Here is a 27,734-nt window from a genome sequence, read left to right on the forward strand (position 1 = left end):
TAAAATATGATGGAATGAAACAGCTTTTTTTTGTTGAAAAAGTGTTACATTTGTACATTCTATGCATTGCATCACATCACATCACTTTACACAACAATGTAAATGAGATTGAACTTTGTTTTGCAAACTAAACACTTGAATTGCATTAATCAGGTAGTGAACCGACTAACAACAAAACAACTCGATAAGCAGAACAAAGCCTTAACAAGTTTACAACTCGATAAGCAAGTTACAACAACTCAATAAATGAGAGGAAGGTGGTTACAACTCGATACAATAATGAAAACTAATATATCTTAAGGGAGACACAACAGAGTCTAATAGGACAAAAACAAGACCTTAAAAAACACGAATAACAGGACTCCACTGCAGCAAGCAACTGGGCCTTCACCAAGAAGGTCAGAGAATATGAGAGTGAGGCTGCCAGCCACAGGGGAAAGCCTGCCGGCCATCAGTGCGCCACTGCCGGCCACTGATGAGCCACTGCTGGTCATCGATGGCAGACTCTCTGAAACGTCGACATCTGTCCTCTACTCATTGCCTTATCTTCTATATGAGTTCCAGCTTTGGGATTCTCTTCATTTCAGCTCAATTTAACACCAAATGGAAACATTTCTTGTCCAAAATCTCACAAATTGGATTACCAACTTAGATGGCTCGAAAAGGCTTAATTTTCGGGGCTTTGGAATCAATGCACTATTAACGTTGAGTCGCACCCCGTTGCGTTTTCCGTTCCTTCATGCCACGGCAAGGTTTTGGAATCCGGTGACACACGTCTTTAGCTTTGGTGGACAAGAGATGTGTCCCACTTTCAAGGACTTCCCGGCTTTAATGGAATCCGAGCGCGGTGAAGAAATCTTGCCTCAATTCCGTTTCAGCTACGTCCAAGCCTTAGGATGAATGTGCGGCCTTGCTTTGCATGATGCTCGGTCATTGATTTACAACAAAGAGCTGGACATTCCGAGCTTGATTCATCGTTTCTCTGATGCCGGTGACCGTGACGATCATCATTGGCAGGGTTATCGGCGACATGCGCTTTGCTTGTGCATGCTGTCTCATTTCTTGCTTGCCCCAGGCTCCGGTGGGTTTATCACTCGCTTGATTGAAGTCGCCAAGAGCTTGAAAGAGGGGAAGAGCTGCATCGCCATGACATTAGCTGAGACATTGATGGGCTTGGATGCTTTTCATCGCCAGGAGATGGCTAGCTTGGCGGGGAGTCCACTACTATTGCAGGTATGTTTCCCACCCTATCTCACATATATTTCTCACATCACTCGGCCCTCAGGCTCGATTTTTCTCTCAAAACCCTTTTCTCACTTTTTCTCTCAACATACACCTCTCTATTCTTTAATCTCTCATTTTTCATCCCTCCCCAGATATGGTTGATGGACAAATTGAAGATTATGGACTCCTGCCCCGCGTATTCAGCTCGTAGCTATTTCTTCCGACGACGCTCCTGACGAGGGATGGTGGTGCAACTGGATGTGCAGTTTGTCCGCTACAGACATTGCTTGGCGCTGTCCTTGGCTCAATTTACCGACAATGAGTTACAGCATGACCCACCAGTCTGGGATTCAGTTGACTGGCCTAACACACTGCGTGTTTTATTTTCCATTCCGATTCTGGCGCTAGTTCGGACATGATCAGACTTGCCCAGAGGAGGGGATAGAGTACCCTGCTATATTTCCGGTCTGAGGCGCACAGCTAGCCTGGTATGCCACAGCCTGGAGGACGAGAGAACTTCTTGCCCCCGCTCCCATTTTCAGTTGCATCCTCTCTGATGAGTGCATAGCTTGGCTTGTTCAGGAGGCACATATTTGGCCTACTTTGGCGTCAGAGGCTTCTACCAGCTTTGGGAGAGGACGCAGGAACACCTAACTATGCCTCGAATTTATTTTCTTTAATCAGTACCTTCAAGTTTTCTTTATGAATATAATAAAAAGCAACTTTAATTTGTATTCAAGAGTAGAAGAACTCTGTACTGAAATCAATGAAATTGAAGGTTGTGGATACTGAAATTTTTTCGTTTGGTCTAATAATGGTCTAAGTTGTAAAAAGATTAATTTGAGCAACATCAACTTTTATTAAAACTTTTCAAAACCATTTTCGATATGGATCAGAACTGGACACGCCTGAGATCTGTCACTGAGATGCACAACCCCGGATCCTAACAGCTGGAAAGTTGCCCCTAGTCTGAATAGCACTGCACTGGAGATCACAACCGAGTTCTTGAATGCAGAATAGACGAAGATGGCCAACAAGATCACATGGACAAAGTTGATCGAGGAAGTGTTTATGGCTGGACTTCAGAATGAAGTTGCCTACGTATCCCAAAGATGAAAATCAAGCCTTACGTAGTTCGGCTTGGGTTCACTCGTGTATTAACACTCTCCTTTTGCGCTCTAACTTTTGCCAAGGCCGCCCTTTGCGGGTTTTCAACCTTGCGAGCTCAGTTTTTATAATTTCAAATTTTTCATGCTCTAACTTTTACCTAGATTGCCCTTTCGGGTTTTCGGCCTAGCGAGCCACTCAGGGATAATATTTCTTTCGGGTTGATTGGTTGGAAGAATTCTAGGCCATCTAGGCCCATCAGAACGACAGCTCCACCCGACCTGATGGATTTGATAATATAAGGACCAGTCCAATTGGGTCTGAACTTGCCCTTAGGGTCGTGAATGGGAGCTCGGTTGTCTTTGAGCACTAGATCCCTAGACTTAACCTTCTTGTTGAAAGCCCTGACAATTCTCCGTTGATAACCCTGAACATGGTACAGTGCTTTCAGCCTTCTCTCGTCAAAGAGCATGAGTTCTTCGAACCTGCTTTGCTGCCAATCTGCCTCAGCTATCTGACACTCAACCAGTACTCACAATGACAGAACCTTAACTTCGATAGGCAGAACAACCTCTATTCTATAAACCAAGGAATACGGAGTTGCTCCAGTAGAAGTTTGAATTGAAGTCCGGTAGCCCCACAGAGCAAATGGCAGCTTATCTGGCCAGTCCCGGTAGGTTTCCACCATCTTCTGCAGAATGTGTTTGATGTTCTTGTTGGCGGCCTCAACTGCTTTGTTGGTCTGCGGCCAATATATAGATGACTTGTAAAAAGCCATGTTGTACTTGTCCAACAAGTCAATCACCTGCTTCTTGAAGTGAGAACCGTTATCCGAAATGATCTCATTCGGGACCCCGTAGCGACAGATGATGTTGTTCCTAATGAACTTTGCAACATCCAAAGCCTTCAACACCGCATAAGATTGGGCCTCAACCCACTTCGTAAAATAGTCTATCACGACCAGAATGAACTATTGCCCATTGGACCCCTTTGGAGTGATAGCCCCAATCACATCAATCCTCCAGACTGAAAACAGCCATGGCGAAGTCATGTTGTAATGCTTTGACAGCGGAATGTTCATGCGATTTGCATGGATCTAGCATTTGTGGTATCGCTAGACAAAGCCAATACAATCAGTAATAACCCTGTCTAAGGATCTTCCGGGCTAGTATCACCCCGTTCATGTGCGCTCCGCACTCTCCTCCATGGATGGCCTCCATCAGGCGCTTGGACTCTTCAGCATCAACACACAATTTATACATCCCGAGATCACCTCTCTTGTACAGTTTACCCCCGCAGACGATGAACTGAGCTGTCATTTTTCTAATTGCCCTTTTATCTTTGGCACTTGCCCCTAGTGGATACGCTTCTTTTTTCAAGAAGTTCCAGACATCGTAATACCAGGGGTTCTCATCTTGAACCTCATCTATGGCAGCAATCAGCTCGTAAGCCGACACAAATTTCTGTTCGATTATAATCGGACGCATCCGTACTCCGAAAGGGATGTCTATCATAGAAAATAGAGTTGCTGATGAATCTGCGAACCTGTTGTTCTCTCTTACCAGATGAGCAAAATTCAACTTCTCAAACCGAGGAATCAGCACGTCCAAGGTCTGGTGATGGATTCTCATCTTTTCTTCTTTGACTTTCCAATCTCCTTTAGCTTGAGATACAACAAGGTTGGAGTCCCCGATAACGTCCAACCGTTTTGCCCCTAGTTCTAGGGCCGCTTCTAAACCAACAATACATGCCTCATATTCTACTTCATTGTTTGAGACTTTGAAACGGAGTTTGAATGCTAAAGGTATGAGGGAATTGTCGGGTGCTATCAGCAACACCCCTATCCCATGTCCATATTGGTTTGATGCTCCGTCAAAGTACATCGTCTAAAACTCTTCTTCGACATGCAGAATGGCCTTGTCCGAGAATAAATACTCAACTGCTTCATCCCCTTCCACTGGGTGATCGGCTAGGAACTCTGCTACTGCTCTCCCTTTTACTGACTTGTGCGTCACATATTTAAGATCGAATTTGGAAAGCAGAAGCAACCAATAAGCTAGCCTACCCGTAAGTGCCGATTTCTTGAAGAGATATTTGATGGGATCTAATCTTGAAACCAGTATTATAGAGTGAGCTAACAGGTAGCCTATACCAAGGCAAGACAAGCCTTCTCTAACGGATTGTAGCGGGTCCCGTAATCCAGCATTTTCTTGCTCAGGTAGTAGATAGCTCTCTCCACCTTGTCCTTAGACTCTTGTGCAAGCATGCAGCCCATTGTCATTTTAGTCACTGAAAGATACAAGATCAATGATTTCCCCAGCTCAGGCGGTGACAACAAAGGTGGGTTCTATAAATATTGTTTGATCTATTCAAAAGCAGCTTGGCATCGGCCGTCCCATTGGAATTTCTTTCCATTCTTCAGGAGACCAAAGAGTGGTTCACAAGTCAAGGTTAATTTTGGATAAATCGTCTTATGAATTGCACTTTACCCAGAAAGCCTTGCACCTCCTTTTCAGTCCATGGTGGTGGCATTTCTAAGATGGCCTTGATTTTGGAAGGGTCGACTTCGATACCTCTCTGTGAGATCAAGAACCCTAGCATTTTTCTTGTTGTAACACCAAATGTACCCTTCTGAGGATTCAACTGTAACCGATACTCTCTGATCCTTTGGAAGAATTTCTGCAAGGCGGTGTAGTGGCCCTCTCTTTCCTTGGACTTAACAATCATGTCGTCCATGTACACCTCAACCTCTTTATGGATCATGTCGTGCAATATTGTGGTCGCAGCCCGTTGATATGTAGCCCCAGCGTTCTTCAACCCAAACGGCATCACCCTATAGCAATAGGTCCCCTACGGGGTGGTAAAAGCAGTCTTCTCACGGTATTCGGGTGCCATCAATATCTGATTATAGCCTGAGAAGCCATCCATAAACAGGAGCAACGCATGCCCTGCGGTGAAGTCCACTAATTCGTCGATATGCGGCAGAGGAAAGTCTTCCTTCGAACTGGCTTTGTTCAAATCCTAGAAATCCACACATACTCGAATTCTGCCATCTTTCTTCGGCACTAGAACGATATTGGCCAACCAAGTTGGGTATTCAGATACCAGCAGGAACCCTGCGCCAATTTGCTTGGTGACCTTTTCTTTGATCTTGATAGCCCAATTCGGGCGGATCCTTTTGAGCTTCTGCTTAACAGGTCTGGCCTCTGGGTCAAGAGGGATCCGGTGCTGTACAATCTCAGGATCGATTCTAGGCATGTCTTCATAGGACCACGCGAAAACATCTTTGAAATCTTTTAATAAAGCGACTAAGCGCTCGCGCTCCTCCGAAGACAACGTGGACCCGATCTGGACCAGCGGCGGCTCCTTCTCAGTACCAACATTAATTTGGGTGATTTCATCAACCAGCAATTTTACAAACCTATCATGCTCTTGTTCTAGCAAATATTTCGAAACCGGAGGAATTTCTTCCTCGTCGTTTTCATCAAAATTTTGGAAGTCTGAATTAATACAATAAATCAAGGGCATAGAAAAATACTCAAAAGCCACAACCATTATGTTCTCATTAATCTCTTCCAAGTTGCCTGATTCGTCTGTTACAACAAACTCAAAGGAAAAAGAAAAAGACGACTGTAGACGCGCCCGCGAAGGGAGCCTTCGCTACAGTTCAGACTCGATTAGTGTCACGGTTCTTAATCTGAACCAAAGAGTCCAAATCCGGCAAATCGTTTTGAGAAACAGATTTTTGAAAAGTAGTGCCAAACATGGACTGCTTTGCCAGATACAGAGTCGCCACCTAAATATTTTAAAATGGGAGAATTTAGGAAACCCTGACTCGGTGCCGAAGGCCACATGTCCGTCATCACCGGAGTTGTCTCGGCTCGGGAGCTTGGGTACGATCGGGGAAGGTCAGCTATGAGCACCCCCTTTCGCCCGGTCCGAAGACCGGCCTCTACTAACCGTGATATCTGATTTTGAAAACTTTATGTGTTCTTAAACCAGTTGTTAGCCTAGAATTACTCTGTTATGCGTGCAGCAAACAAGTATAGACTAGATTGCCTAATTTGAAAATAAACATTGTATATCCGTTTGTTTTGGAGAAATGTTTTGGGATTTGCTACTCGCAAGTAGGCTAAAATACGGATTTCAATGAGTTTTTCCAACTCAAACAATCCAACCTTCACCCACAGGCGTTCAAGCAATTTAGCACATAAGCATTTAGCCACATGGTAAGCATGCTGTCATGATAGCATTCACACGCATGCGATATGCTAAAGCAGGAAAATACTCACATAGTACTCCGTGCCAAAACAAAGAACCCGTTAGCAATCAATGCGTGATCCAAGTCCATGTTTAAATGTCTAATGCAACACATACAGGATGCAATCGAAGTAGGCTCGGCTAACCTAAACATGGCATATGAAATGTGATCAACTATCACATATTCAATTTTTGAATTGAAGTACAAATACAGTTAGCGTGATGTACCGAGCCTAATGCATGCAACACAAATGCATGAATGCACGCATGCATAGCATAAGGTATGCTAAATTAAACGTGCCCTAATACTAACCAACAAAGCAGGTAAGTAAAAGGGAAGAAAAAAGTGGGGATTGGAAGACATACACACCACTCACACACACTTATTACAGATTTGCCCTCGCTCGGAGGGACCGAATAAATAATACAAATTAATTAACTACGCAAGCTAATTAAATATTACAAATTGCCTAATTAGCTAAGCAAATTATCTAATCTAGGAAAAGCAGCAAACCGCCTCGGGAGGAGGGCTCGATGCAATGCACGCTTGGTCTTGCTCGGAAATGCACCGCCATGCATAGGCTGCCTCTGTTTTCCTTCCTTCACTCCTCTGGAGGCTGCCAAAACCTCAGGACTGCTTCCTTGGACATTGGGGAACACCACCGGCTGAATGGAATTGCCACCGGCAGTGGGATGTGGCCACCGACCATTGGTGAAGCTATCAGCATGGAAAGTATTGCCGGTCGGCACTTGACACTGCCGGTCGACAGAGTGTTCCTGCAGAATCTGCAAATGACAGCAATAGAGGGCAAGGCAAAGCATGTCAGCACAATTCAAGGCATATATGCACCATTCATGTCCCTTATCATGTTTGTGACTCAAAAGGACATGTGCCTCGATTCTCGGACCACCAATCACGCATTTCCATGCATGATGGCCCAAAGAATCAAGTGTGCAACTTTCATGTCAAATGAAATGCAAACCAAAACAAACAATCCAAGGCCCAATTCCCATCACCAATTCAAGGAACAAGGCATGTATGCAAAATGCAATGCAACCTAGGCATGCAAGCTAAGGATGCAACATGGCATGGCAAAACACTTATGCAAGCATACAAGCAAACATGAGGCAATGCCAACTAATGGCAAGATGGACTTAGACATGATTCAGGCAGCTCTAATAAGGCCCAAAACAGTGGCTAAAGTGACCAAAACAAGGGACCAAAACACACACACACGTGCACATGTTAAGGGGCCAACACTTAGGCACAAGTGAGGCAACTCTCAAACACAATTGAAAGAGGATATCATGGACAATTAGTATGCAACATAAGCTCTGAAAATCATGTTAAAACATGGTGCCAAACCAAGCAACAAGGCAAGCTCAACAGGCATGCAAATGGTCCAAGTACTTGAAGCAAGTCAAGTGGACTTGAACCATGGCTAAGCCAACCAAGCCTCACAAGGCTAAGATGGCTTAAGATAGGTTCAAGACAGACCTAGACCATGCAAAAGGGACTCTTAGATGGCATCTAAGTGGCTCAAAATTCAAAGGCATACGCGATGGCCAAAACATGGAGCATGCTACACAAGCTTTCAAAGCATTAAAGATGCATCCAAGGCAAACATATAGGCATGCAAATGGGACTATAATGACATGGTGGGTGGTTCCAAATCATCAAATCAATACAAAAATGCCGTGCTATACATTCACACACTTAAGGCCAACAAGCCGGGATGCAAAGGGGCTATACTAAGCATGCCAAATCCGACCCAAACAACCATGGACAGACCTAAAACATGGCAAAATATGCACAAAACCTTCACAAGACTAAGCCTAAAACATGCTTGAACAAAGGCTAACAACCTAAGGCATATTAAGGCAATAACAAGGCATTACATGGTAGGTATGCTAAGCATGCATGGTGTATCAAAACCAATACAAAACAGAGGTATATTATGATATAATAGGCACAAAAAACAGCCAAGGCATGGTCAACATGAAGCTTAGCTAGATGCTCCCTCAAGAGGCCAAAAATGGTCCATTTCAAGGACAACAAGGAGAGGGGGTGGCCCTCCCCTTTTGGAGACTTCAAGGCACCATCTTCACCACTGAAATCCCTCAAGATTTCAGTGGTGAAGAGGCCCAAACACCAAAGTCTCGAAACTTGCACAAAATAGAACAAAATGGTGCCTTTCAAGGCCTAAGAGGGGTCAAACACCCTCAAACCACAAAATACTCTAAATAAACAACCAAGAGGGCTAAAAAACAGAACTTTTTTGTATTATACACCAAGCTCAAAAACGATTTTAAGATAAGCAAAAACAAGATGCAAAAATGGGGTAAAAAGAGACTAGATTCTCACCCTTGAAGCCCCCTTTAACAATGGTGCTCCAACAACCCTCCTTGGCTTGAATCCAACACCAAAACACCAAAATCAGCCCCTTAGAACCTCAGTAGCTAAGTCAAGGTGAAACACTATGTGTTTGTGTGCAATAGTAAGACACAAACACACTTTAACACACACAAGAGGGTAAAAAGAGAGATAGAAAGTGTATGGTTTCTAACCCTAGAACTCAAAACCCTAAAAATGGCTGTCTAAGCTCTCCAAAATATCTCAAGTGTCTAACCTTTGCAACAAGAGAGAGCCCCTCTCTTTATGGAGCCTTTTTGTCTTGTAAATCTTACAAGACAAGCTTCATAAGAGGGAGATCCCTCCATACACGTGAATGGAGGGGAGCAAAAAGCAAGACACCTGTCTTAAAATATCTACAAAAGCAGATGCACAGTAGTCGGCCGGCCAAAAATGTCATTTTGGCAAAATTGAGTGCCGACCGGCACTAAACAGTGCCGACCGGCAATATACATTGCCGGTGGAAGCAAAAACCATCCGGTGGCCTCTGGCCATGGCCGGTGGTGTGTGGGGATGCCTCACAAGGCAGTCCCTGCCCTTCCAAGGCAAAATGAAAGTGTTTGGTGCAAAACCAGACACTAAACGGTCGGGTTCGGAGATCCTGAGGCAAGGCGCGTAGCCGAGACCTCCGGGAACTCCAAACGAACACAAACATGGATGATCACCGAGTGTTCAAACGGTGACGTCCAAGTCTTGAGGACGGTCAAAAATGGGGTGTCTACAGTTGTCCCTCTTTGACAGAACTCGAAAGTCATAACAATGACAGGAGTGAATGTCAAATCCCAGAGACGACCCATTTTTGACAAGGCCGAAGACTTAGACAAACATGCAAGACAAACAAGGTATGCGCCCGAAGGCAGGGGCAAAATGCAAGACAATGCACGAAGCCAAGCATAACTTATGATCATGCAAAGAAAGCTGTAATGAAGCATACATGCGACAATTTTAAGCTAGCAAACACCAAACTACACTACAATGCAGAAAGGATGTAAGAGAATTATGCAATTCTCGATACTTCTCACTCGAAGGATACAATACCTGTGCGGCTCGTCTGGTTGCACCAGCCTCAAATGAACCGTACATACAATATCGTGCCTGCAAAGAAAACAAACTTAACAGGTACAATATTGTTAGCAACATGCATGACAATGCAAAATGGATACAAAATGATATGCAATATATACAAAACAATGTATAAACAATGCAAATGAAGATGCAATGTAATTGAAACAATGCAAGCTATATGCAAGGCAATTGAATCACGATCCAATCACGAGTGGTTCGAAACCACACCTATGTCAAATAGATTGATGGAGGTAACAAGTCTGCCTACCATAGAATGGTCAACTGAACTATGAGCATTGTAGACAGACACAAGAACAAGTATTGGGTGGAATGACATAAGAGGGGAAACGACCTGCTGGGGAAAGGACAACAATCCTAATGCCGGATGCAAAAATTACACTACAATGTAATATATATGGATAGGCTAGGAAGATGGCAATGGATATGGCACGCGGGCCAAACCAAATCTTGCCTAGGAAAGACATGTACGCATACAGGCTATGTTTAACATAGAACGGTCTACTGAACTATGCTTCAACACGAGAAGTATGGGCATATACCAGACCAAGCTCAACATGGAAAGGCGCAAGCCATAGGCGGGGGGTGATGCAATGAATGCATGCGATCTACGATGCAATGGATATGGCACGCGGGCCAAACCAAATCTTGCCTAGGAAAGGCATGTACGCATACGAGCCATGTGTAACATAGAAAAGGTGCCGCAACCCTCAAACCAACATACCAGCGTGGAATAGGCGCGTACACATGCAGAACTGTGTTTTAACGTGAAAAGTAAGGGCACATACCAGACCAAGCTCAACCTGGAAAGGCGCAAGCCGTAGATGGAAGGTGATGCAATGAATGCATGCAATCTAAAATGCAATATTTACAAATATGCAATGGAATGGCTATTTACAAAAATGCACAACAATGTAGTATGATGCGACTTGCTGGGGAAAATGCAATGGATGCGTGCAAGCTACAATGGAAATGCATGACAATGCACTATGATGCAACGGCTATGATCGCAGCTTTCCCTATCTTACCAACAGGGCGATATACTAGGTTGGTTCAGTATCCAGAACTGAGGTGCAGACATGCTGCCTCAATCTATGGGGCTTCCATACAGATTTCAAGCCGAGGAGACACCCCTGGGTATTTAAACCAGACTTTAGTCTCGGAACTCCCGAACCTTTGGATTCTAGGCATAAGCCATTCGAACTCTAGTTCTCACCGTCCCAGTTGGTCTTCTAGGAACTCACCGCAAACATAGACAGGTGGCTTTACCAGACCACCGAAAGTCGTTCGGGCACGACAAACACTGAAGGATTTGCACCTTCAGAGGATTTAAGGTCTCCTAGACCGGGATGCAAGATGTATGCATGACAATGCATGTTTTTGTTTGTTTTTTTTGAAATGCAAATGATGCATGAAATGCATGTTGCATGGAATGCGCGACAACACGCGGCTTACGATATGCGACAATGCCAACGAAATGTGCACACCAATGCATTAAAGGTCTTCCACCTTCCAAGGATTTAAGGTCTCCTGGACTGTGCGTGTTTAAGGTCTCGCCAGACCATCCAAGGATTTAAGGTCTCCTAGACCGTACATGTTTAAGGTCTCGCCAGACCATCCAAGGATTTAAGGTCTCCTAGACCGTACGTGTTTAAGGTCTCGCCAGACCATCCAAGGATTTAAGGTCTCCTAGACCGTACGTGTTTAAGGTCTCGCCAGACCATCCATATTACAGGACGGTGTGATGCACAAAATAGCGCGAATGGAATGCAATGCACAATGCAATAAGATGCGCAAAACTGCGTGATGCGTTAAACAACGCGAGTGCACAAGACAGTGCGATGGAATGCATGCAAAATGCAATGAGATGCGCAAAATAGCGCGATGCGTTAGACAACGTGAGCGCACAAGACAGTGCGATTGAAATGCGATGCACAAAACAGTGCGATTGAAATGCGATGCACAAAACAGTGCGATGCGCAAAATAGCGCGAATGATAAACTGCACAAAACAGTGCGATGCGCAAAATAGCGCGAGTGATTTTGAAATGCACAAGACAGTGCGATACACTAAACAGCGCGATTGATTTGAAATGCACAAAACAGTGCGATGCACAGAACAGCGCGAGTGATTTGCAATGCACAAAATTGTGCGATGCGCTAAACAGCGCGAGTGATTTTGAATGCACAAGACAGTGCAATGTGCTAAACAGCGCGAGTGATTTTGAAATGCACAAGACAATGCGATTGATTTGAAATGCACAAAACAGTGCAACACGCTAAACAGCGTGATTGATTTGAAATGCACAAAACAGTGCGATTGATTTGAAATGCACAACACAGTGCAAGTGAATGCATGTTCTATGCAAATGAGGTGCGCATGTTAATGCAAATGGGGCACGCATGCCGATGTAAATGGGATAAATGAGGCACGCGTGCCGATGTAAATGGGGCACGCGTGCCGATGTAAATGGGGCACGCATGCCGATGAGAATGAGGCACACGTGCCGATGGAAACGATACAAATGATACAAATGAAACAAATGAGACACGCGTGCCTCATAAGATGCAAAATGAAACGAATGAGACAAATGAGACACGCGTGCCTCATAAGATGCAAAGTGAAACGAATGAGACATGTGTGCCTCATAAGGTGCAAAATGAAACAAATGAAACAAATGAGACACGCGTGCCTCATAGGATGCAAAGTGGAACAAATGAGACACACGTGCCTCATAAGATGCAAAATGATGCCCAGTGTGACACGTATGCCACACGGAATGTAAAATGATGCCCAGTGTGACACGTATGCCACACGGAATGAAAAATGATGCGAAGTGTGACACGCATGCCACACGGAATGTAAAAGGATGATAAGTGTGACACGCATGCCACACGGAATGTAAAATGCGAACGGATTTAAATGCGTAACAACGCACGTTTTTCAGAATGCATAACAATGCATGGTAAGGGAATGCACGACAACGCGAACGATGCGCGAGGCGATGTATGTATTGAAATGCATGACAATGCTTGTAATAAAAATGCAATGACAATGCATGAGAGATATGCATGACAATGCAAGGGGTGCGTGTTACAACGCATGTAGTGTATGCATAACAATGCGAATGTGAGGCGCATGACAGCGCGATGTAATGCACCGAAATAGCGCGATGAACGCGTGCAACGCACACAGGGCAACTTTTTGGGTCTCGTAAGAGGCAAAAAGGATATCAAAGGATACAATCAGTGCATGAGTTGGAGTGCTACGCACAGAAGACGTGGTCCGAGGTCAAAACGGAGGCCGGTTGAACGTCGGAGATACACTTTCTTGCACTTTCTTGAGCTATGAAGACCAAAAACTTCTCATATGGCCTAAACAAGGTTGTGGGAATACCACCGGCCGGGAGGGGAGGCCACCGGCTGTCCACCGGCTGCAAAATAAGTTCATCGGCACAATATACTGCCGGCCGGCACAAAATATTGCCGACCGGCAGAAAGTTGCTGAGTCGGGGCAGATTCGACATTTCACTTCGGGTGTTTTAAAATAGGGCTTCAAACCCTATTTTCCCACTTCCTCTTCCGCCGAAAACTCTCATACTCTCTCTCTAGAGCGTTTTTCTCTCCTCTTTCGCCCGTTTCTTCGCGTTCTATGCCCGTTTCGTCGTCGGATTCGCGATTTTCTTCGTGTTTTGGACATTTTCAACCGAACAAATCTTTGTTTCGGTGCCTCGTTTGGCGTTCCCGCCTTTTCAGGGTTTGTTCCCCTCGCTTTCCTCTTGATTTCCATGCCTTTTCACATTCCGGCCTTCTCGGCCATTTTCGACCTCCTTGGGAGTTGACTTTTCAGTTGACTCTTCGTATTCCAGTCCAGTTTTCCTTCCTCCGGCTATTTTCTCATCACTCTTGACATGGCGGACGACATTCCACGCGGCGGGACTCCCCCGAATCACGAGATGGATCCTGGGGTCGAGCTTCTTCCTTTGAACGAGCGCCCGTTCGACCCGGCAACCTACCGGCCGGCGATCCATGTTCTGCCCCCCGACGGACTCCGCCAGCTTCGGAGCTTCGAGAGGCACGTGCCACCCGAGCTATTGCTGCGCGAGCCTACCTCCCACCTGTCCTTCGGCGTTTCCGAGGTAACTCTCTTTCTTCTGCTTTACTTTCTGCAATGTAGGGCACAGAAACTGTCGTAGCTTATTTATGCTCTTTAACTGCTTTAGTCTGATATGCTATACACCGTAGTTGATTGTAAACATACATACAACTGATATCTGTTTGAGACTGGCACATGCACACACACTGCACTAACCCTGAATCACCCAAACACACGGCACACACTGTATTTCACTGCAAACACACCGATACCCGATAGCTGTTCAAACTTGTCAAACTTGCACACATGCTACATCTGCTCGGAACCACCCAAACACGCTGACACATCACACGCTGTAGTTCACTGTAAGCACACCAGCACCCGGTATTTGTTTAAACCTGTCAGACTTGCACGCATGCTACATCTGCTCTGAACCACCCGAACACGCTGACGCATCACACGCTGTAGTTCACTGTAAGCACACCGGCGCCCGGTATTTGCTTAAATCTGTTAGACTTGCACACATGCTACATCTGCTCCGAACCACCCAAACACGCTGACGCATCACATGTTGTAGTTCACTGTAAGCACACCGGCACCCGGTATTTGTTTAAATCTGTTAAACTTGCACACATGCTACATCTGCTCGGAACCACCCAAACACGCTGACGCATCACATGTTGTAGTTCACTGTAAGCACACCGGCACCCGGTATTTGTTTAAATCTGTTAAACTTGCACGCATGCTACATCTGTATGTTTCTTAAAACTGCATTTTGAATGTCATCTTGCGATTGTCATTTTTTGTTTACAGGAGGATTCCCATACCATCCGCGGGTATGGGAACACTGGCGCTCGGGAGTGGTACGACGAGCTCCCTGACGCAGTCCGTCGTATAGTGGACCGAGCGGGCTTCGGCGCCTTCTGCCGAGGACTCTCCAGGCTTACTACACGCAGGCCTCTCCTCGCTGCTCTGGCGGAGAGGTGGTGGGACACCACCGATTCATTTCATTTCTCCACAGCAGGGGACATAACGATGACCCCTTACGATTTCTCGATGCTCACAGGCATCGGAGTAGGGGGTGATCCGATCCCCTTTGATATCGACATGGATGAGTGGACCGCCGCTCAGGTCCATCTGCTGGGTGAGGCGCCACCTCTTGCTTGTCCAGGTTTTGTGCGGTACTCCTGGTTCGAGGTACAGTTTAGGGTCCAGCCCACTCTTGTTGATGCAGATCCGATGACCCCGGAGGCCGTGGAGAGGTACGCCCGCGGCTTCCTCACGTTCTTATTCGGGACGACCATCTTCGCCGACCAGGCGAACACCGTGCCTCTCTTCCTTCTCAGCGCACTGGTGGATGTCCGAGACATCCTGCATTACGATTGGGGTGGCGCTGCTCTGGCCACTCTCTACGGGTACATGAGCTCAGCTTCCCGCGGCAGCGGACAGTTGTTCGGAGGCTACTGGCGGGCTTGGGAGGTACATTTCTTCTCCGCTTTTCATTTCTGCCCTATATTTTCTGTACTCTGTACACTGCACACACCGTAGTCTGCTTTATACTTGCTGTATACTGTACATACGACACACACATGCATTCTGCTTTACACTGACTGTACACTGCTCATACTGTACACTGTACACACTGTAGTCTGCTTCATACTTGCTGTATACTGTACACACGGCACACACATACATTCTGCTTTACACTGACTGTACACTGCTCATACTGTACACTGTACACAATACACTGCACAACACACGGCTCTGCCATTTCTGCCTTATTCTGTATTCTGCTTTATCTGATAATTGCACTGGTATTTATCTTGCAGTTGTGGGTTTACGCCTACTTTCCTAGGCTCCCTCCCGTACCAGTCACAGAGACTCCTCTGGTCGTCCCCTTTTCACGCCGCTTTGACGGGATATGCACCCGGAGGCCACGAGAGACATTCGGCTTTTTCCGCCGATACTTCGACACCATTACCCCCGCCGAGGTATGTTTTACTTGTAGTTCATTTAAGCTTCACCATTCCACTGCATATTTCAAAAACAATAGATAACAAACTGTATGTCACTTTCAGATCACTTGGCGGCCGTGGGTTCCATTGCCGGCGGTGACGCGGGACTGGTTTGCCGGTGCGGAGGAGACCTCACGTTTCCGGATCCTACTGGAGGGCCCGGTCTGTCGGGCTTGGTACCTGGGTGAGCGTTTCCTATGCCAGACCCTGGGGTTACCTGAGCAGATAGTCCCGGTTCACCCTCCTGCGGACATGAGGGAGACCGAGAGGCTCACCACCGAGCAGATGGATGATTACACTATCGGCTGGGAGGAGGCCCGCTTTAGAGGCGTCGGCGACTACCGAGAGTACGTGCAGACATACCAGATGCGACCTCTGAGCGGCGGCCGTCGAGCGGAGGGGGCCAGGCCCGTGGCGCCGGCGGCTGCGGCAGGAGCGGGAGCTGGAGCGGGAGCTTCAAGGAGTGCTCGAGTCCGTGGCAGGGGTGGAGTTCAGGGAGGACGGGGGGCTGGCTGGCCCGCCCTGCCTGCTGTACTGACTTTCCGGGGGCAGGGTGGGGCGACATATCAGATCCCCTTCGCCCCATCGCCAGCTGATCACGAGTTCGTCGGTGTCCCCGTCTTGCCTCCGGTATGTATTACTGCATTTTTGTACAGTCATTTCATTTCAGTTTATTTGATATCCCACAAAATATTGATACATCTGATACTTTTGCAGGCTTCTTCTGGGTATACCCGACAGTCATTGGAGATGAACACCTCCATGATGGGGATGCTTCAGCGGACTTTTGATCTCCTGGCCCTCTACAGCATTCCGGTATGTTCTTCCGACACTGGCCTCAAACCATTCATACACTGCTTCACGTAATCTGATGCACGGCACGACACCTGATACACTGATCACACAGCATCTGATACACTGCATACATTGCATTCTGCACTGTACTCTGCACTGATAAACTGCTCACGGTATTCATACACTGTACTCTGCATTCTGCACTGATAAACTGTTCACAGCACTCTCACACTGTACTCATACACTGCATTCTGCACTGATAAACTGTTCACAGTATACTGATGCATTTGTCTTTTATGTACTTTTTCAGCCTCCTTTCCAGATTCCTATGGCAGGAGGTGCTCCAGCTGGACCTTCCGTCCCTGCCCGAGGGAGAGATGAGGAAGGCAGAGCATTCCCCCGCACCAAGGTGGGGCGCACTCATATTGGGAGTAGCTCGCGAGCTCCAGTCCCGGATGATGATGATGACGAGGAGTCAGAGGCGGAGGCAGAGGCGGAGGCGGAGTCAGAGTCATTAGAGGAGGAGACCGGAGGCGGCACTAGCTCGGGCTCTGACGACGATGCTGATGATGCTCCTGGACCCTCGTCCAGGAAGAGGACTAGGACAGACTGATGGCCCCCCGGAGTGCTCGTCATGGATACAGATTATTGTTATTTTTCTTTCTTGTACTTTTCTCTTTTTGGTAGTTAGATTACCTTGTATTGCCGTAGGCAGATTCTTGTTTCCAAAACTTGTACATTTGAAAAGATGATGAAATGAAACAGGCTTTTTATCTGAAAAAGTATTTACATTTACATATCTCATGTATTGCATTGTGTTTCATCATGTTACACCTCAATGTAAATGAAATTGATTGGTTGTCCAAAAATTAAACACTTGCACTGTAATAATCAGATAACTAAACAGCCAACAGCAAAATAACCCAAGCAACCCACTGCCTGATCCTGGACGCACAGCCCTTACCCTGTTGGGGATTAATCTGCATACAGCCCATAACACAGCATTCGGTTCATTCTACACACGGCAAACTTCAAACACAACAGCCCAATCTGACAAGACGGCCTTCAAAGGTGAAACCGGCTAGGGTTGAAACATGCTTGAATGCCCCAACTTTTCTCTTCCTTCTTTTGGTTCGCCCAAATGTAGAGAACGGCACAGCACTCTGAGCATAAACGATTTAACTTTCGGAAAAGGGGTTTTCTTAACCGGGGTATCAAGCCTACAACCGAACACAGCGGGGAGGATTCAAACAAAGAGGTACACGACCTAAACACAACGAGACACGCTCGGAAGAGACCTAAAACAAAGGTTGAAGTAAAGACAACAAAAGACACGACACACAGGCACGTCAACGACGATGGGGGACCTCAGATCACGAGGAGCCAGTTTCTCTGGGTACTGTTTCCCATCCTTTCTGATCTGTGATTCTCACGTCACTCGGCCCTCAGGCTCGGTTTTTCTCTCGAAACCCTTTTTCTTACTTTTCTCTCAACTTAAACCTCTCTATTCTTTATTCTCTCATTTTTCGTCCCTCCCCAAGGTGATTAATGGATGAATAGAAAGGTGCGGGTTCACGCCCGATGCCGTTAGCTCACAGCTATTTCTTCTGGTGGGTAGAGTGCCCTCCGGGCGAGTACGTCGATGACGGGGGAAAGACAGAACGCCTGACTCAACTGTGCCCCTAGTTCATTATTTTGACCATTTTTTGTTTTCTACTAAAACAGTTTTGATCAAAATGAGAGTCGGATTAATGTACTTGTTCGATTTTTTATTTGAAAAACATGCCAGTCAGGCAGTAAGCACTGAAAATTTTCCTTTTTGGGTCCAAGAAAATGGTCCGGTTTCGGAAAATGGAATAGTTTTCGAGAAAATAGTCCACCTCAGTAAAAATTTTCAAAAACTATTTTTGCAAATGGCTGATGCTCAACGAGCATGGAACTTACTCTTTGAGATGCGCGACCTCGGATCGGAGGCAATGGAAAATTGCCCCTAGTTTGAAGAACGTCGCACGGCAACGGAAAGTTGCCCCTGGTTTGAATGGCGGCTCGCGACGACTGGTGGCAACGGAAAGTTGCCCCTTGTTTGGATAGTGCCGCAGCAATCCGCAGACAGTCTTCATTGGTGGTGGCCGAACTCTTGGACACAAAGATGACGAAGACGGTCACAACAAATATATGGACACAGTCACCTTGGAAGGTGTTGGCGACCAGACTTTGGGATGAAGTCGAAACCATTGCATGGACTGAGACGCTATCAAAGCGTTGGGGGCTGGACTTCAGAATGAAGTTGCCTACGTATCCCAAACATAGGAATCAAGCCTTACGTAGTTCCGGTTAAGGTACACTCGGGTATTTTAACCTTCACTTTTTAGGCTCTATCTTTTGCCAAGGTGCCCGATGCGGGTTTTCGACCTTGCGAGCTTCTTTTCATTTTCTTTTGTTCATTTCTTTTTCTTTTCTTTCTTGTATTTTTTCTTTTTTGCGTTTCTTTTCTTTTCTTTTTTTTTTTTTGTATTTTTTCTTTTTTGCGTTTCTTTTCTTTTCTTTTCTTTTTTTGTATTTTTTCTTTTTCTTTTTTTTCTTGTATTTTTTTGTATTTTTCTCTTGCTCTAACTTTTGCCTGGGCCGCCCTTCCGGGTTTTCGACCCAGCGAGCCTCTCAAAGGGTAAAAGTGTAACAAGTCTATGTCAAATGGTTTCTGGAGTTGAAGCCTCTCCGTGTCTAGGAGAACGGCTGTTGTAATAATTTGCAGAAGAATCCATTCCGATTGCTCCACGAGCTTCTTCTGGCGAGATCTAGTCCTTCTGATTCGGCTTTGGTGCCTCTTGCTCGAGGGCTACTTCAGAACTGGCCATATAGACCTTGCATGGCGTTTGACCGTTGAACTTTCTGAACGGGTTCAAGGTTTAAAACGGATGGGTTGAATCTTGAGGCTGAGAGCGAACCTAGGCTGCACAATCTCAAGAGCGGTTCCACACAAGTCTTCACAGGGCCGTGTAAAACATTTGTTTTTGAAAGTTTTTAAGAAAGCAACGACTCGCTCGCGCTGAAGATAGTGTGGAACCAACCTGGATCAAGCCAGGGTCCTTCTCAGTACTCACACTGACAAGCATGATTTCATTCATTAAAAGGCTTAGCATGCTTCCCTTTCTCTCAATTGATCAAGATTTTGCAAAACCCGAGGAATTCCTTCCTCTTCGTTTTATCACCACAGTGTTAAAAGGGGTTTTTGAAAAACTTAGGCTAATGCAATGAGTTTGGCGCACAGGAGAGCAGGCGAGACGTACTGTCAGTCCATTCAAGTCCTCTGGCACAGTTAACTTACACTGGAAGCAAGCATGAAAATGAGATAGCCACGGCTGTTTCATTCAGATTTGTTGGTGTAACTGGCCCCTCAGCAGAAACAGACTAAAAAAACAAAAACAGATAATTACAAGACAAAATGGTGTTCGGGACAACAACCCCAGAATCACCTGGTATTCTATACAAAGGGGACTGACTCGATACAACAAGACAGACCCTTAAGCAAAAAGACTTACTCAAAACAAAGAGACAGACTCAAAACAAAAGACTGACTCGATTTTCAAGCCAGAATTTACAAAACTCGGTTTCACCGATGCTCAAAAATGCGTGCCAGACGCTACATCCAAAATATACCGAATCCCACCCGCAGACGGTTCACTTTACATACTCGTAGCATCTGAGCCCTCAAAATCCAACAACTGGGTGGTAACGGACTTGGCTGAGGTGGGCGGGAGGATAACCTCGTTGTCAATCAAATCTTGCACCTCATGACGGAGGCGGGAACAATTGTCGGTTGGATGGCTTGTCTGTTGGTCGTACGCGCAGTACTGAGCAGCATCATGTGTGGCGGGGAGATTCTTCGGGAGTGGCCGAGGCTCCAAGGGTTTAAGGTGCCCCCTCTCGGCAAGGATCTGAAGTGCCTTGGACAAAGGCATGTAGAGAGCATGAAGGCCCTGCGCCCTTGGGGCAGGTACTTCGGAGTCTGACCGCTCTTACTAGCCGCACAAGCGAAAGGATCGGCAGGCGCCACCTTAGCTTTCTGATCTTTCCCAGGTGCAGGGCTGGGAATAGGAGGAACTGTTCTGGCATGACGGGGCCTATCCCGATTTCCTGACTGACTTGAACTCCCCTCAGGTGGAGTGGGGAAAGCATCCTCCACAGCCTTTGCCACAACTGCAGATATCTGTTGCTTGTTCATCCCCCCGGCTTTCAAAGCCTCGACTGCCCACAGCAGTTGTTCGATGGGATCGGCGTCTGCCTTTGCTTTGTCTTTTCCTCTGGCGTCATCCTGATCGAGGGTTTGGGTTGGTGCTGGCACGTCATTGCCATAGCTGGAGGCCATCTCCGGTTGACTGAGTTCGATCACAATCCGCCCCAACAGCAGGGGCTCCTGGGGTACAAAACTCCCGGCATATGGTGTGGCTGGAGGTGAAGCTGACATTCCGTAGGCGAGATCCGCCACAGACCTCTGGAGATCACCTATCATCCCCATTAGTTCAAAGGTGGTGGGCTCACGAGCCTGATACAACTGGGAGGCCCAGACCGGGTGCACAACAGGCATCCTGGGTGGATGTGGCATATCAATGTTGGTCTCACTTTGCAGAGTGATTCCTTGATCTAATGCAGTCGTCATAACCACGAACTCTTCTGAATTCTGCGTCGTCATAAGTCCTGCCTCGGCAAGGGGGAACACTGGCTATTCTGTATCAACTCTCTGACCCTTTGAACTGAAAGGAAAAACATACAGCATTTCAGCCCCAAACGGATCAAACACAGGTGTAGCCGAATAACTGTACTCCACTACTGATCACTGTTCCCCAGAATTACTGTCCCCAAAACTGAATCCGGATACCCGCAGATAACTGATTCTCAACAACACTGATACTGGTGCCCTTGGGTCTGATACTCAATCTTGCAAACTGATATGTACGTTCCTGTAGAGATACACTCTAAAAGCACATAGCAAGTAAAGAGAGCCAAAACACCCCTATGTTGGGGTAGGGTTTCCCTGTCCTATTTTGTCAGGAACTAGGGTTTCACTACGCACACAGCGGTTTCAAACAACCTATAATCGGGTAAGCAACCTGTCCTAGCTTGGAATGGTCACTATGGATCCGAATATGTACTAGGTCGAATGGTCAAAAAGGGTGCCCCGGTAAAACCGGGGTTTGTGTTCCCATACTGTCAGAGCCCATAGCCGGTCAGCCTTATGGTCATGCCTTGACAAGACAAGCCTCCGGCAAACTGTTTAGGAATGGCAGATGGCAAACACTGTGTTCCTAGGCGCACCAATGCACATGCAATGCAAAGAAACACATAAGCGAAATCAAAACAGGATATTACGAGTTCGAGGCAAGCTCTCTAATTTCCCCAGCAGAGTCGCCAGAAACTGTAGACGCACCCGCGAAGGGAGCCTTCGCTACAGTTCGGACTCGATTAGTATCACGGTTCTTAATCTGAACCAAAGAGTCCAAATCCGGCAAATCGTTTTGAGAAACAGATTTTTGAAAAGTAGTGCCAAACATGGACTGGTTTGCCAGATACAGAGTCGCCACCTAAATATTTTAAAATGGGAGAATTTAGGAAACCCTGACTCGGTGCCGAAGGCCACATGTCCATCATCACTGGAGTTGTCTCGGCTCGGGAGCTTGGGTACGATCGGGGAAGGTCAGCTATGAGCACCCCCTTTCGCCCGGTCCGAAGACCGGCCTCTACTAACCGTGATATCTGATTTTGAAAACTTTATGTGTTCTTAAACCAGTTGTTAGCCTAGAATTACTCTGTTATGCGTGCAGCAAACAAGTATAGACTAGATTGCCTAATTTGGAAATAAACATTGCATATCCGTTTGTTTTGGAGAAATGTTTTGGGATTTGCTACTCGCAAGTAGGTTAAAATACGGATTTCAACGAGTTTTTCCAACTCAAACAATCCAACCTTCACCCACAGGCATTCAAGCAATTTAGCACATAAGCATTTAGCCACAAGGTAAGCATGCTGTCATGATAGCATTAACACGCATGCGATATGCTAAAGCAGGAAAATACTCACATAGTACTCCGTGCCAAAACAAAGAACCCGTTAGCAATCAATGCATGATCCAAGTCCATGTTTAAATGTCTAATGCAACGCATACAGGATGCAATCGAAGTAGGCTCGGCTAACCTAAACATGGCATATGAAATGCGATCAACTATCACATATTCAATTTTGAATTGAAGTACAAATACAGTTAGCGTGATGTACCGAGCCTAATGCATGCAACACAAATGTATGAATGCACGCATGCATAGCATAAGGTATGCTAAATTAAACGTGCCCTAATACTAACCAACAAAGCAGGTAAGTAAAAGGAAAGAAAGAAGTGGGGATTGGAAGACATACACACCACTCACACACACTTATTACAGATTTGCCCTCGCTCGGAGGGACCAAATAAATAATACAAATTAATTAACTACGCAAGCTAATTAAATATTACAAATCGCCTAATCAGCTTAGCAAATTATCTAATCTAGGAAAAGCAGTAAACCGCCTCGGGAGGAGGGCTCGATGCAATGCACGCTCGGTCTTGCTCGGAAATGCACCGCCATGCATAGGTTGCCTCTGTTTTCCTTCCTTCACTCCTCTGGAGGCTACCAAAACCTCAGGACTGCTTCCTTGGACATTGGGGAACACCACCGGCTGAATGGAATTGCCACCGGCAGTGGGATGTGGCCACCGGCCGTTGGTGAAGCTATCGGCATGGAAAGTATTGCCGGTCGGCACTTGACACTGCCGGTCAGCAGAGTGTTCCTGCAAATCTGCAAATGACAGCAACAGAGGGCAAGGCAAAGCATGGCAGCACAATTCAAGGCATATATGCACCATTCATGTCCCTTATCATGTTTGTGACTCAAAAGGACATGTGCCTCGATTCTCGGACCACCAATCACGCATTTCCATGCATGATGGCCCAAAGAATCAAGTGTGCAACTTTCATGTCAAATGAAATGCAAACCAAAACAAACAATCCAAGGCCCAATTCCCATCACCAATTCAATGAACAAGGCATGTATGCAAGATGCAATGCAACCTAGGCATGAAAGCTAAGGATGCAACATGGCATGGCAAAACACTTATGCAAGCATACAAGCAAACATGAGGCAATGCCAACTAATGGCAAGATGGACTTAGACATGATTTAGGAAGCTCTAATAAGGCCTAAAATAGTGGCTAAAGTGACCAAAACAAGGGACCAAAACACACACACACACGTGCACATGTTAAGGGGCCAACACTTAGGCACAAGTGAGGCAACTCTCAAACACAATTGAAAGAGGATATCATGGACAATTAGCATGCAACATAAGCTCTGAAAATTATGTTAAAACATGGTGCCAAACCAAGCGACAAGGCAAGCTAAACATGCATGCAAATGGTCCAAGTACTTGAAGCAAGTCAAGGGGACTTGAACCATGGCTAAGCCAACCAAGCCTCACAAGGCTAAGATGGCTTAAGATAGGTTCAAGACAGACCTAGACCATGCAAAAGGGACTCTTAGATGGCATCTAAGTGGCTTAAAATTCAAAGGCATACGCGATGGCCAAAACATGGAGCATGCTACACAAGCTTTCAAAGCATTAAAGATGCATCCAAGGCAAACATATAGGCATGCCAAATCCGACCCAAACAACCATGGACAGACCTAAAACATGGCAAAATATGCACAAAACCTTCACAAGACTAAGCCTAAAACATGCTTGAACAAAGGGTAACAACCTAAGGCATATTAAAGCAATAACAAGGCATTACATGGTAGGTATGCTAAGCATGCATGGTGTACCAAAACCAATACAAAACAAAGGTATATTATGATATAATAGGCACAAAAAACAGCCAAGGCATGGTCAACATGAAGCTTAGCTAGATGCTCCCTCAAGAGGCCAAAAATGGTCCATTTCAAGGACAACAAGGAGAGGGGGTGGCCCTCCCCTTTTGGAGACTTCAAGGCACCATCTTCACCACTGAAATCCCTCATGATTTCAGTGGTGAAGTGGCCCAAACAGCAAAGTCTCGAAACTTGCACAAAATAGCACAAAATGGGCCCTTTCAAGGCCTAAGAGGGGTCAAAAACCCTCAAACCACAAAACACTCTAAATAAACAACCAAGAGGGCTAAAAAAAAGAACTTTTTTGTATTATACACCAAGCTCAAAAACGATTTTAAGATAAGCAAAAATAAGATGCAAAAATAAGATGCTCAACAACCCTCCTTGGCTTGAATCCAACACCAAAACACCAAAATCAGCCCCTTAGAACCTCAGTAGCTAAGTCAAGGTGAAACACTATGTGTTTGTGTGCAATAGTAAGACACAAACACACTTTAACACACACAAGAGGGTAAAAAGAGAGATAGAAAGTGTATGGTGTCTAACCCTAGAACTCAAAACCCTAAAAATGGTTGTCTAAGCTCTCCAAAATATCTCAAGTGTCTAACCTTTGCAACAAGAGAGAGCCCCTCTCTTTATGGAGCCTTTTTGTCTTGTAAAGCTTACAAGACAAGCTTCATAAGAGGGAGATCCCTCCATACACGTGTATAGAGGGGAGCAAAAAGCAAGACAGCTGTCTTAAAATATCTGCAAAAGCAGATGCACAGTAGTCGGCCGGCCAAAAATACCATTTTGGCAAAATTGAGTGCCGACCGGCACTAAACAGTGCCGACCGGCAATATACATTGCCGGTGGAAGCAAAAACCAGCCGGTGGCCTCTGGCCATGGCCGGTGGTGTGTGGGGATGCCTCACAAGGCAGTCTCTGCCCTTCGAAGGCAAAATGCAAGTGTTTGGTGCAAAACCAGACATTAAACGGTCGAGTTCAGAGATCCTGAGGCAAGGCGCGTAGCCGAGACCTCCGGGAACTCCAAACGAACACAAACATGGATGATCATTGAGTGTTCAAACGGTGACGTCCAAGTCTTGAGGACGGTCAAAAATGGAGTGTCTACAACGACCTAGACAGGACTGTGGCATCTGGGTTGTCACCCCCAGGAATACCGGACTCAGACTCAGACAAGCTGGAACTTGATTTCAACTCTACAGACTCGATGGAATCAGATTCTGGCTCACTACCTGAACTGGTGCTGCTCGATAAGAATCCCTCCTCGTACTGCCAGACGAGGGAGGATGCAATGGATGCATAAAAAATGTTTGAAGGTGGGCTCACAGCTGTTTCATTCCTGATCATAGGCACTAAGAGATCATCCCCCAAGCACTCATATATGATCGAAGGATCTGAAAGTAGACAAACCGGTGCTACCCCTATTTCAATCTCGGTGCTCTCGGAATCCACTTCCTTATACTGCTCAACCTCAGCTGATGGGTCTGTCTGCTCCTAGGCAATATCATCCCCGAACAACTACAAGTCGAAGAAGATCTCAAATCCCGGAAGGCGCCTCATCTCCGCATTTAGCCATGGCTCTGGGAAGTCGTAGATTGTAAAGTCTTCCCCCTCCTGAACGAAGCGTCCGTTTAGGGTGCCCTGGATAGGCCGATGGATCAACTCGAAATGCTTTCCTGCCTGCTTGGCTCTGGCCCTCCCGGTCATTTCTTTGCCCTTTCTCGCCCATTCCTCTTTGGTGGGCAGATAACCCAAGCCATAGGTATGCAGATTGTGCGGTACTTCGGCCGATGTTGTAATGCCCTTCCGGTCACTTCTCCCTAATTCCATCCCAGGGATATACTAGGGTTGAGCAAGAAATCCGTGAAATCCGTAATCTGATCCAGTCCAGTCCAATCCAATAGGTTTGGATTGGGTTTTTGAATCCGTGGTTTGGTTCCGGATTGAAAAATTAAAAATCCGTAGTTCACGGATTGGTTCCGGATTGAACCCCACGGTTCCGGATCGGAATTGATCCGGACCGTATACAAATAGTCTATATTTTTATTATACATCCTCCTGCATAGTATCTTCTCTTATTTCATATAAAACTTAAATCCAAACCTAATCTTGCATAGTATCTTCTTTTATTACTTTTGGTTGTTTAAATTCTAGAACAGTTTGTCGTTATTACGAAAAGACACGTTGCTATTGTGAAACTAATATGGTGCTATATTTATATTTTTATAAAATTAAAGTGCTATATATATATATATTTTTTGTTATTTAATTATGTAAATCCGTTGTCCTAAACCGATCCAATCCGTGTTTAAATGGATTGGTTCCACAATTTAAACGGATTGGATTGGTTCCAATTTTTCAAGATCCGTAGATAACGGATTGGTCCTGATTTTACTCCAATCCAGTCCAATCCGAACCATGCTCACCCCTAGGATATACTAGAGCTTGTTCATGAGGTATACTGACTGTGTGCTGACATACAACCCGCTCCTCCATAGCTAGGATGTTCTTTACGACCCGAGCCTTGGCTAGGTTAAATCCCGATAGGAACACATCCTCCACGCCATGCTTGATTTCCAAAACCGGTGTAGACACCTCTGGCGGCGGATGGATTGACGAATTCCCAAAAACTATAGCCACCCCCTTCTCGTTGGGGTATTTTAACATCTGGTGCAGGGTGGAAGAGACTGCCTTCACCTGATGTAGCCACGATCGCCCTAAGAGTAGATTGAAGGTTGCGGGAACGTCCAAGACATGAAAGTCAACATCGTGTTGTCCTAGACCAACCTGGGTCTAAATCTGTACAGTTCCCATCACCTCTCTGCTAGTGTTACCATAGGCCC

The sequence above is a fragment of the Camellia sinensis genome, chromosome 11 (genome assembly GCF_055761805.1).
Source record: "Camellia sinensis isolate YWXY chromosome 11, ASM5576180v1, whole genome shotgun sequence".
In the NCBI taxonomy this organism is placed as follows: domain Eukaryota; kingdom Viridiplantae; phylum Streptophyta; class Magnoliopsida; order Ericales; family Theaceae; genus Camellia; species Camellia sinensis.